We start from the raw sequence: 10,000 nt of genomic DNA, 5'->3' as shown, positions 1-10,000 counted from the left end.
ACATACATACATATATATATATATATATACACATACATACATATATATATATATATACACATACATACATACATATATATATATATATATATATACATACACATACATACATACATATATATATATATATATATACATACACATACATACATACATATATATAATATATATATATATATATATACAGTATATATATATATATATTTTTGGGCTCAAGCCATGTCGTCCTGATGGAAGTTCCTATAGCGTAGCTTCCTAGGGTATATTACAACTACGGCGATATTCCCAGAGAATTTACCTTAAGGTACCAGAATTCTAACTCCTGGAGCGAGTATCCCTCGTGAAAGGGATATCGCGACATATCAGAGGACGTATTCTAGACACGTCACATGGCAATCTACGACCTGAACAGAGATTCGTCTCGTAGGAGGGAGATTGACGAGATACGAATTCGGGAAAGAAAAAGGGGAGCCGCTCCCAAGGCTTCCCTATCCCCCGATTCGTATGCGTGCCTGGCGCCAATCCTGGCGCCATCTGTATTCCTTTTTGCGTAGCTTAACAACTCGGTGTTTTTTCCTGTTTTTCTCGCAAATCTTGGATTTATTCAGCTTTTCATGGCTTCTTCGTCTTCGTTGACCTCGGATAAGTTGAGTATAGTGTCTGTTATGTATAAATGTAGGCTCTTGGTAAAATTTTGAGTGATTAATAGGATTAATCTTTGATACAAGAGCCGTAGCCTACCAGAGGTGTCCTGGACACTGTCACTCGCTAGGTATAAATTAGTTAGTCAGAGTGACATTCCTGGTTGTTTTGCTTAATAAAATTTAGCTATTTAGCTTTACATAGGATTTCCTTTCGTGCTTAGTATTATTTGGCGAAGTATTCGCCATTCTGGCCTACGCTAGGCCATGTAGCCTAGTCGTTTGGTCCTAGTACTTAATGCATGATTATGGTTTTTCCGAGTGTAATTAAAATTTTATTGAAGCTTTAGGCTATATTTTATACATTTTAGACTGTGTGGAATATTTCCAAGATTGTATACGTGAGAGTTTCGGTGAATTAGGTAATCGATTCTCTTGGTGCCTAGGCTAATTGCTTATGGAGCCTTAGTATACTTTATTATACTCCCCGGTTGCTTTCTTTTCTTCGGAGAAGGTATGCAATCCCTTTCCCTCTGTTTAAGCCTTGGGCTTATCCCTAAGTGGTTTTTTCCGAATTTATTTTCGATAAAACTATACTAGGGTGTTACTGTACCTTCCTGTTCCAGCAGAGTCTGGTTCAAAGAGGGACAGAACAACAGAGTTTTTAGTCTGAGTCCGTGTTGTTTGGCTTGGGGCAGAGTCTCCCTCGCTGACCTAACACTTACAAAGGGAGCTTAGCTCCCTTAGGTCACTATCGAAGGTTTCTGTAGTTATGATTCCTTCTTGTGTGATCGACCAGACTAAGTCCTGTTGCTGTTCTCGGGGAGGATAAATCTTCCCTTGGGAGTAGCAACGCCTTCCTTGCTTTGGTGCTCTGGAAGCTGGCAGGTATTATACTACTGCGCTGGCCCTTTCCCTTAGATCTCCCTTAGGCTAAGACAAAGTTCTTGGCTGCGGGTGATCTGTCACTAAAGCAAGGTTGGCAGGACCCTCTTGTCCCTTCCCCCTCTATCTCCGTAATGGCCTAGCCATTACTGTACTGTACCTTGCCGGCCGGCAGAGCTGACCGGCAGGGGTATTACTGTACCATATGTCATTCTACTTCTGGACCTAGTATAGGTTGGGATATGGATTGACTAAGCCCATTGCCGGCCGGCAGAGACGCTGGACGGCAAGGGTCTTATGTTTTCGAGTGCTGCCCGGACCTCTCTTGGTCCCTCATCCATGCCTGCCGGCAGAGCCGGACGGCATTGGTCAAGGAAGCCTGAATTAAGTTTCTCCCCTTCCTTATATGCACTCTTTCGGTTGCCGGGCTTGGGGGGTTGTGTACACTCTTATCCCGGCATCCATTCTATTTTCTTCTAGTGCTGTACCTGTCCCGGCTGCCGGCCTATGAGGCCGGCTGCCGGCCTATGAGGCCGGCAGCCGGGCAGGTGTAGTCTTCTGGTTCTTTTGCTGCCGGCTGGCATCGGTCTTGTACCTTTGCCGGCCGGCTTATGTCAGTCCTTGTCTGCCGGTCACCAAGAGTGTGGCCGGCAGCTGGGTACTACCTTGTGTAGTTGCTGGCCGGCAATCATTGCCGGCCAACACTGGCTGTTGCTGGCCGGCAGCTGCTGCCGCCGGCACAGGCATTTGAACCAGAGGGCTGCCGCCCTATAGCTGTTAAGTAGTATACTTTAAAGCTAATTGTGGTGTGTGCCGGCCGGCAAAGGCAGGCCGGCACACATCCTCCTATACTGTACTAGTATTCTTCTGTATAGCATATACAGTAAGAAGAAAACTATAGTAAAAGTTTAGGTACAGCACTGTATCTTCTAACACTATTGTGTTTTCTTGCACAGCCCTTTGCTGTTGCCCTCAGACAGGAAGCAGAGTTCTTCCCCGTCTATTATCCAGGATTTTAAAATCATTGCCTAGGTGTGAGCTCCACCTGTTTCCTCTGGAAACCTTGCATTGGTTACTCTAGTAGAGATAAACCATTTTGATTTTATTATCTGGAAGGCTGCAACAATGGGTTGTGAGGGAAACACAAGTGTGTGTCTTTCATTTATGAATTGTTATGCTATACTATGCATATCCAGTGATACATAGTTCACTTGATACTCATGGAAATTTCTTCTCTTTACAGGAGGACCCTCCGAAGTGCGGAAATGTTTTCTGCAATGTCCGCAGCAAGAACCTCTGCGGACATGAGTGTTGTAGGAGACACGCAGCATGCGCTGTCTCCAAGGATGATCTCCAGTATTGGGACCCTCAGGTATGTACTGTATGCACTAACCTGATTACTGAGGCTTTTGATTCCCCTAGAACGGCGGAATCAAGGGATATAGCTAGGGAAAAGCTTCGTACTTGGGTAAGGGGCTTCAAGAAGAACACCTCTGGCCCTTATCTTCCAAGTGAGAAGATGAGGGCGTATCTTTTTCCCCAGGCATCAGCTGAGGCAGTGATTCCCCAGCCTCAAGAGGAGATCCTTCAAGATCAAGTCCAGGTGGACGAGGAAGTCGCAGATGCGATGCAAGACATCCAGTTGTGTGACAGGATGTCTGACCTGGACGAACGTTTGGAAGAAGACCTCCTGGCAGAAGGTCAGGATCAAGTTCAAACCCCGGATGTTGTAGAGGATGAGGTCGACGAGGTGTCGGCTACTCCGGTTCAGATGCCGGAGCCTATCCCCTCAACATCGGCTGGCCTCCCAGTAGAACTGGGACAGGCCCTCTCTTCGATTGTTGGAATGATCCAACAAATGCAGAAGGAGAATCAGGAGAAGGCGGCTGCAATGGAACTGCGTATGCAGTCCCTGGCAGAATCACATGGGCCCCGGAAAAGGCTCAATGTGAAAGACCTTCCCATATGCTCAGATGCTAACCCATGGAGGTATGCTGAGCACATGCCGATGACGACTGGAAAGATCGTCATCTCGGATAAGCTGGGTTCAGTTCCCCTAGAGGAGGTAGAATTCTGGCCCAGCAAGGCATCATATCCGGACTGCTATGTCCGGCTGAGAAAAGAACCAGCTTCAAGGGAGGAGACAGAGCCGAAGGAGGTCATTATTATGGACCACGCTAAGGCTCAAGCCCTACTTTCATCCTCGATGAAAGAGAGGGGCTTCTCGAATTCGAAGGTAGCTGCATTGAGCAAGAAGCTCCCTTCGTTTGTGTCCTCTCCTGATAGAGCCTTCCCCTTTTTACAGAAAGGGTTTGCGGCTGTCCTAAAGGCAGTCGAGGCCGGCAAGCCTTGCCCCTCCCTGGAGGAGTGTAAACCCTTGTCGCTGGCCCTACCTATGGACCACAAAGACTGGAAGGATGTCCATCTGACATTCTCAGTGGGAAAGTTGGAGGCTGATATTGCCGGACGGCAATTCGGCGAGGACCTCCCCAAGCTGTCCGAATCTCTTTTACGAAGAGAGTTCGAGACAAAAGAAAGACTGGCTGCCTCAATGTCTCATCAGACTACTCTCGAGACGATGGCAAGTGACCCCAAGGTCCATGAAATGTTCATGGTAGTGGCTAAATCTCACTTAGCCACAGTGACGAAGGACCTTTATAGCTTCGTCAAGGCAAGGAGAGCTTGCAGGGAGTTCGTGTTCACCGGGGCTTCGGTGAGACACGAGCCAAGGAAGTTAATCTCCTCCAACATTTGGGGAAAAGACCTTTTCCCTACCGATGTGGTCAAAGAGGTTGTTGATAAGGCCGCCGTGGAGAATAGAAATCTTCTCCAGAAGTGGGGCCTGGCTATCAAAAGAAAATCTTCCCCGGATGAGGGTCCTCAACCAAAGAGGAAGAATATGAAGACTAGGCTACCATTTCGGCCAGCCAAGCCTTATAGACAGCAACAGCAACTGCAATTGCCTTTGCCTCCAGTGCCCCAGATGGTGGCACAAACCCCGACTGCCTTTCAGTGGGTACCCCAGGCTGTGCCAGGTCAGTCAACCACATTCGCCCCAACGTTCGAAGGACAGTCTTCTTCCTTTCGTGCAAAACCTAGAGGAGCAGCCAGAGGCTCGTCTAGGCGCCCCTCAAGGGGAAGGGGATTCAGAGGTGGTCGTGGTCAGGGAGGCAAGACCTCAGGACGGCAGTCCAAGTGAAATGATACCGGTAGGAGGGAGACTGATGAAATTTTGGGATCGCTGGACCTTCGATCCCTGGGCCCAAAGCCTACTCAAGAATGGACTGGGTTGGAGCTGGTACAGCACTCCACCCCCATGCCTTCGGTTTTTCCAACACTCCACCCCCATTTTGGAGGAGTACGTTCAAGAACTGTTGGAGAAAAATGTGATCCGAAAGGTGAAGTCCATCAAATTCCAAGGGAGGCTGTTTTGTGTTCCCAAGAAAGACTCGGAAAAGCTCAGAGTCATTCTGGACTTGTCACCACTCAACAAGTTCATAGTGAATTGCAAATTCAAGATGCAAACACTGCAACACATAAGGACCTTACTGCCCAAGAGGGCATACTCAGTCTCTATAGACTTGTCAGACGCCTATTGGCACATTCCAATCAGCCGTCGACTCTCCCCCTACCTAGGGTTCAGGCTACAACGGAAACTGTACGCCTTCAGAGCCATGCCATTCGGGCTAAACATAGCCCCAAGGATTTTCACGAAGCTTGCGAGCGCAGCTCTCAAACAATTACGCCTAAAGGGAATTCAGGTAGTAGCCTACCTGGACGACTGGCTGGTGTGGGCAGCATCCGAGACCGAATGCTTGCAAGCTTCCAGTCAGGTGATCCAGTTCCTAGAGTACCTAGGCTTCAAGATCAACAAGAAAAAGTCTCGACTTTCTCCATCCCAAAAGTTCCAGTGGCTGGGAATCCACTGGGACCTTTTGTCACACAGTTTCTCCATCCCAATGAAGAAAAGGAAGGAGATAGCGGGCTCTGTCAAGAGACTTCTAGATTCCAAAAGGATATCAAGACGCGAACAGGAGAGGGTACTAGGCTCTCTCCAGTTTGCTTCAGTGACAGACCCAGTGCTAAGAGCACAGCTAAAGGATGCAACCGGAGTTTGGAGAAGGTATGCATCAAACGCGCGAAGAGACCTGAGAAGACCAGTGCCGCCTCGGCTACGTACTCTTCTCAGACCTTGGTCCCAAGCCAGACATCTAAAGAAGTCTGTTCTTCTTCAGCCACCTCTCCCGTCGTTGACGATTCACTCAGACGCCTCAAAGGAGGGATGGGGAGGTCACTCTCATCAGAAAAAAGTCCAGGGGACTTGGTCCAAGCTATTCAGGACCTTTCATATAAACTTTCTAGAAGCTATGGCAGTGCTCCTTACCTTAAAGAAAGTCTCCCCGCGTCACTCGATCCACATAAGATTGGTGACAGACAGCGAGGTGGTTGTGAGATGCTTGAATCGACAAGGGTCGAGGTCATCACCTCTCAACCAAGTGATGTTAGCCATTTTCCGATTGGCGGAAAAGAAGAAGTGGTACCTGTCGGCAGTTCACCTTCAAGGAGTCCGCAATGTGACAGCGGACGCTCTATCCAGGTTCACACCGATAGAGTCGGAATGGTCCTTAGACGCAGGATCATTTTCCTTCATTCTGAATCAAGTCCCAGAACTGCAAATAGACCTCTTTGCGACGAAAGACAACAAGAAGTTGCCCCTGTACGTGTCCCCGTACGAGGACCCCTTAGCGGAAGCAGTGGACGCAATGTCCCTCGACTGGAACAGATGGTCCAGGATTTATCTGTTCCCTCCTCACAACCTTCTGTTGAGGGTCCTCAACAAACTGAGATCCTTCAAGGGGGTAGCGGCAATAGTGGCCCACAAGTGGGCGAACAGCATGTGGTTCCCCTTGGCGTTGGAACTACAGATGAAGTTCGTGCCGCTACCACATCCAGTTCTGACCCAGCGAGTCCAGAAGTCGACTGTCTGCGCTTCATTACAGAAAACCCAGACCCTGCAGCTCATGATTTTCTCGCCCTAGCGGTGAGAAAGCGCTTCGGGATTTCGAAAGCCAGCATAGACTTCCTAGAGGAATACAAGTGCAAATCGACTAGAAGGCAATATGAGTCATCTTGGAGAAAATGGGTGGCCTTTGTAAAGGCAAAGAATCCGCAGGAGATCTCAACAGATTTCTGCTTATCTTTCTTCATCCACCTCCATGGCCAAGGATTGGCAGCTAACACGATTTCAGTGTGTAAATCGGCTTTGATGAGACCCATTTTATTTGCCTTCCAGATCGACCTAGGTAACGAGATCTTTAATAAAGTTCCGAAAGCCTGCGCTAGGCTCAGACCTTCAGCACCTCCAAAGCCCATCTCATGGTCTTTAGACAAAGTTCTTCATTTCGCCTCCTTGTTGAGCAATGAAGAATGTGCGTTAAAGGATTTGACGCAAAAAGTTATTTTCCTATTTGCACTCGCGTCCGGGGCCAGGGTTAGTGAGATCGTAGCCCTCTCGAGAGAGGCAGGTCGTGTTCAGTTCCTGGATGGGGGGGAGCTGAACCTGTTTCCGGATCCTACGTTTCTCGCCAAGAATGAGTTACCCACCAACAGGTGGGGTCCCTGGAGAATCTGTCCTCTGAAAGAAGATGCATCTCTATGTCCAGTAGAATGCCTAAAGGTCTATCTTCGTAGAACTTCAGACTTCAAGGGTAGTCAACTATTCAGGGGAGAAACATCAGGCTCAAATTTATCTCTGAATCAACTCAGAGCGAAAATGACATATTTTATTCGCAGAGCGGATCCTGACAGTACACCCGCAGGTCACGATCCGAGGAAAGTTGCCTCATCCCTAAATTTCTTTAATTGTATGGATTTTGAACATCTCCGTTCATACACGGGCTGGAAGTCTTCCAGGGTGTTCTTTCGCCACTATGCGAAGCAAGTAGAGGAACTTAAGAGATCTGTGGTAGCAGTGGGTCGTGTAGTTAACCCTACTGTTTAACTCTGCGAGGAACAGTGGTCTTAATTGGGACGATTAAGTCCAGGGTGAGTGTGTAGGTACATACTGTACTACAAACTAAATGAGGGCACCAAGTGCCCATATAGACTGTTCCTTCCTTCAAAGGTGAACCTTGCATAAGTTCAGACATGTGTGCCAAGCGTTTCTAACGCTAATGTGATTGATTTGTAATACAGATTTTTTATGACTTGATACCTTGGTATCTCATTAAAGTGGTGTTTAATGGTTTTTCTTTCAGATAAACAAGTTCTGTTTACTATCATACTTATGCTTAAAGTTTTGGGTTACCCTCTTTTATATAAATATATATATTTGTTGTTAACCTGTCTGTTTATTATCTGTCAATAAACTTGTTCTTGAGAACCTTGCGTCTCTTTCACCTGTGTCAATTTATTGGTATAATTGAGCATTTTAATTCTATGTATCTTATCTGGGATAATTCTGATAGAATTGTTCTGTTTTGCAAGCTATGTTGCATTGGTTTATGTAAGTCCCCTAATGGGAGGACTCCGTCCCATAAAGGGACGAGGGCGGTTTTATTAGTTTCTTCCTATGCGGATATAAACCTTTGTCCAATACAAGTATTGTGCGGATGACTGGTCAATATATTGACGCAGTGGTTCTATACAAACTATGCTTTACTTAATATAGGGCGAGACCACTATATTAGCTTGCCTGGTATTCATACATAGATATATGTACTCTTCGAGACTTTCCAGAGTCTAGTAGGACTCTTCCCTGTAGGGGGCAGGAAGCTCTAACATAGTTTATAGTTAGTTGAAAAGATGTATAACGGTAACATCTTAGGTCTCTAGGTCTAGTCGACCGGGAATAAATATCTCCGGGGAGTACGGCACGTTCTGAGAATCCACAGATACAGTAATGCTCTGGTACACTTCCATCAGGACGACATGGCTTGAGCCCAAAAAACGGATTTTGAGCGAAGCGAAAAATCTATTTTTGGGTGAGATAGCCATGTCGTCCTGATGGACCCGCCCTTGCCTTTCTAAGAAAGGGCTGTAGGACCCCTCCCTACATACAGTATCTGTAGCACCTCGTGTACGCTACAAGGAATACAGATGGCGCCAGGATTGGCGCCAGGCACGCATACGAATCGGGGGATAGGGAAGCCTTGGGAGCGGCTCCCCTTTTTCTTTCCCGAATTCGTATCTCGTCAATCTCCCTCCTACGAGACGAATCTCTGTTCAGGTCGTAGATTGCCATGTGACGTGTCTAGAATACGTCCTCTGATATGTCGCGATATCCCTTTCACGAGGGATACTCGCTCCAGGAGTTAGAATTCTGGTACCTTAAGGTAAATTCTCTGGGAATATCGCCGTAGTTGTAATATACCCTAGGAAGCTACCCTATAGGAACTTCCATCAGGACGACATGGCTATCTCACCCAAAAATAGATTTTTCGCTTCGCTCAAAATCCGTTATATATATATATATATATATATATATATATATATATACTGTATATATATATATATATATATATATATATATATATATATATAAAGTAAGATTATCAACTGACTGATTTTAAAACAGTCATAATTACAGATTAATAATGTAAACAGTTTAATTTATAAGAATAAGGGATAATTATTGAATTAAAAATTAAAAAATCTGTCATGTCCCGTAATTTCAGTGGAACACTTCATTAGCAAATTAAAAACATAAAAACAAAGTGAATTTATAAATTGATTACTTTCTAAGCAGTTAAAACTTGCGTGGTAATTGATACAGTTCAATTAAAAAAAATATCAAAGGATATCAATTGAAAAAAGATACCTAAAACCTCCCATGCATTGTAATTTAGGCAAATAATATATTAAAGTTTTTAACTCCTACACACATCAGAGAAATATATATGGATACAATACTAATTATACAATAACCGTCTTGCTTTTAATATTTGAGTCAGCTAAAATTCATAAAACCTCAGTGGGTCACAGTGAAAACTGTACCTGTACTTTGAGTTTTACTACATAGTTCGGCTATAACTAAATCCTTAAAAATATGGATGGATAAATTATAAATTGTTATTTAGTGTCAAGCGATTCAGTTTGTGGTTTAAGAACAGGGAAATTTCAAGAAAAGAGCAAGGATTGGAAATCTAAGTATTCATATATTTATAGCTTACTCGTATAGAAGAAATTTATTGAAAATATATTAAAAAAATTAACCTAATTTACAAAAAATCTCCAGATAAATTTAAAGACAGAACAATATCAGAAAACGATTCCAAATTCAAAACAATTATGAAGAAATATCACACAAAGAAGACAAAAGTGGGTAAAATTCTTATATTTATAGCTAACTTGTATAAAAGAAATTTATTGAAAATATATTAAAAAACATTAACCTAATTTACGAAAAATCTCCAGATACATTTCAAGACTAAATCAGAGAAAACGCTTCCAAACTCAAAACAATTATGAAGAAA

General features: G+C 44.7%; 1 protein-coding gene across 1 annotated transcript in view; it reads right to left on the bottom strand.

The window, feature by feature from the left end:
- Positions 1–10,000, bottom strand: part of LOC137631261 (uncharacterized) — a 775,190-nt gene that overhangs the window by 431,304 nt on the left and 333,886 nt on the right. The gene's annotated exons all lie outside the window — the stretch shown is intronic.

This window comes from Palaemon carinicauda, chromosome 39 (assembly GCF_036898095.1).
Source record: "Palaemon carinicauda isolate YSFRI2023 chromosome 39, ASM3689809v2, whole genome shotgun sequence".
Lineage (NCBI taxonomy): Eukaryota > Metazoa > Arthropoda > Malacostraca > Decapoda > Palaemonidae > Palaemon > Palaemon carinicauda.
This window is presented reverse-complemented; position numbering and strand designations above follow the sequence as displayed.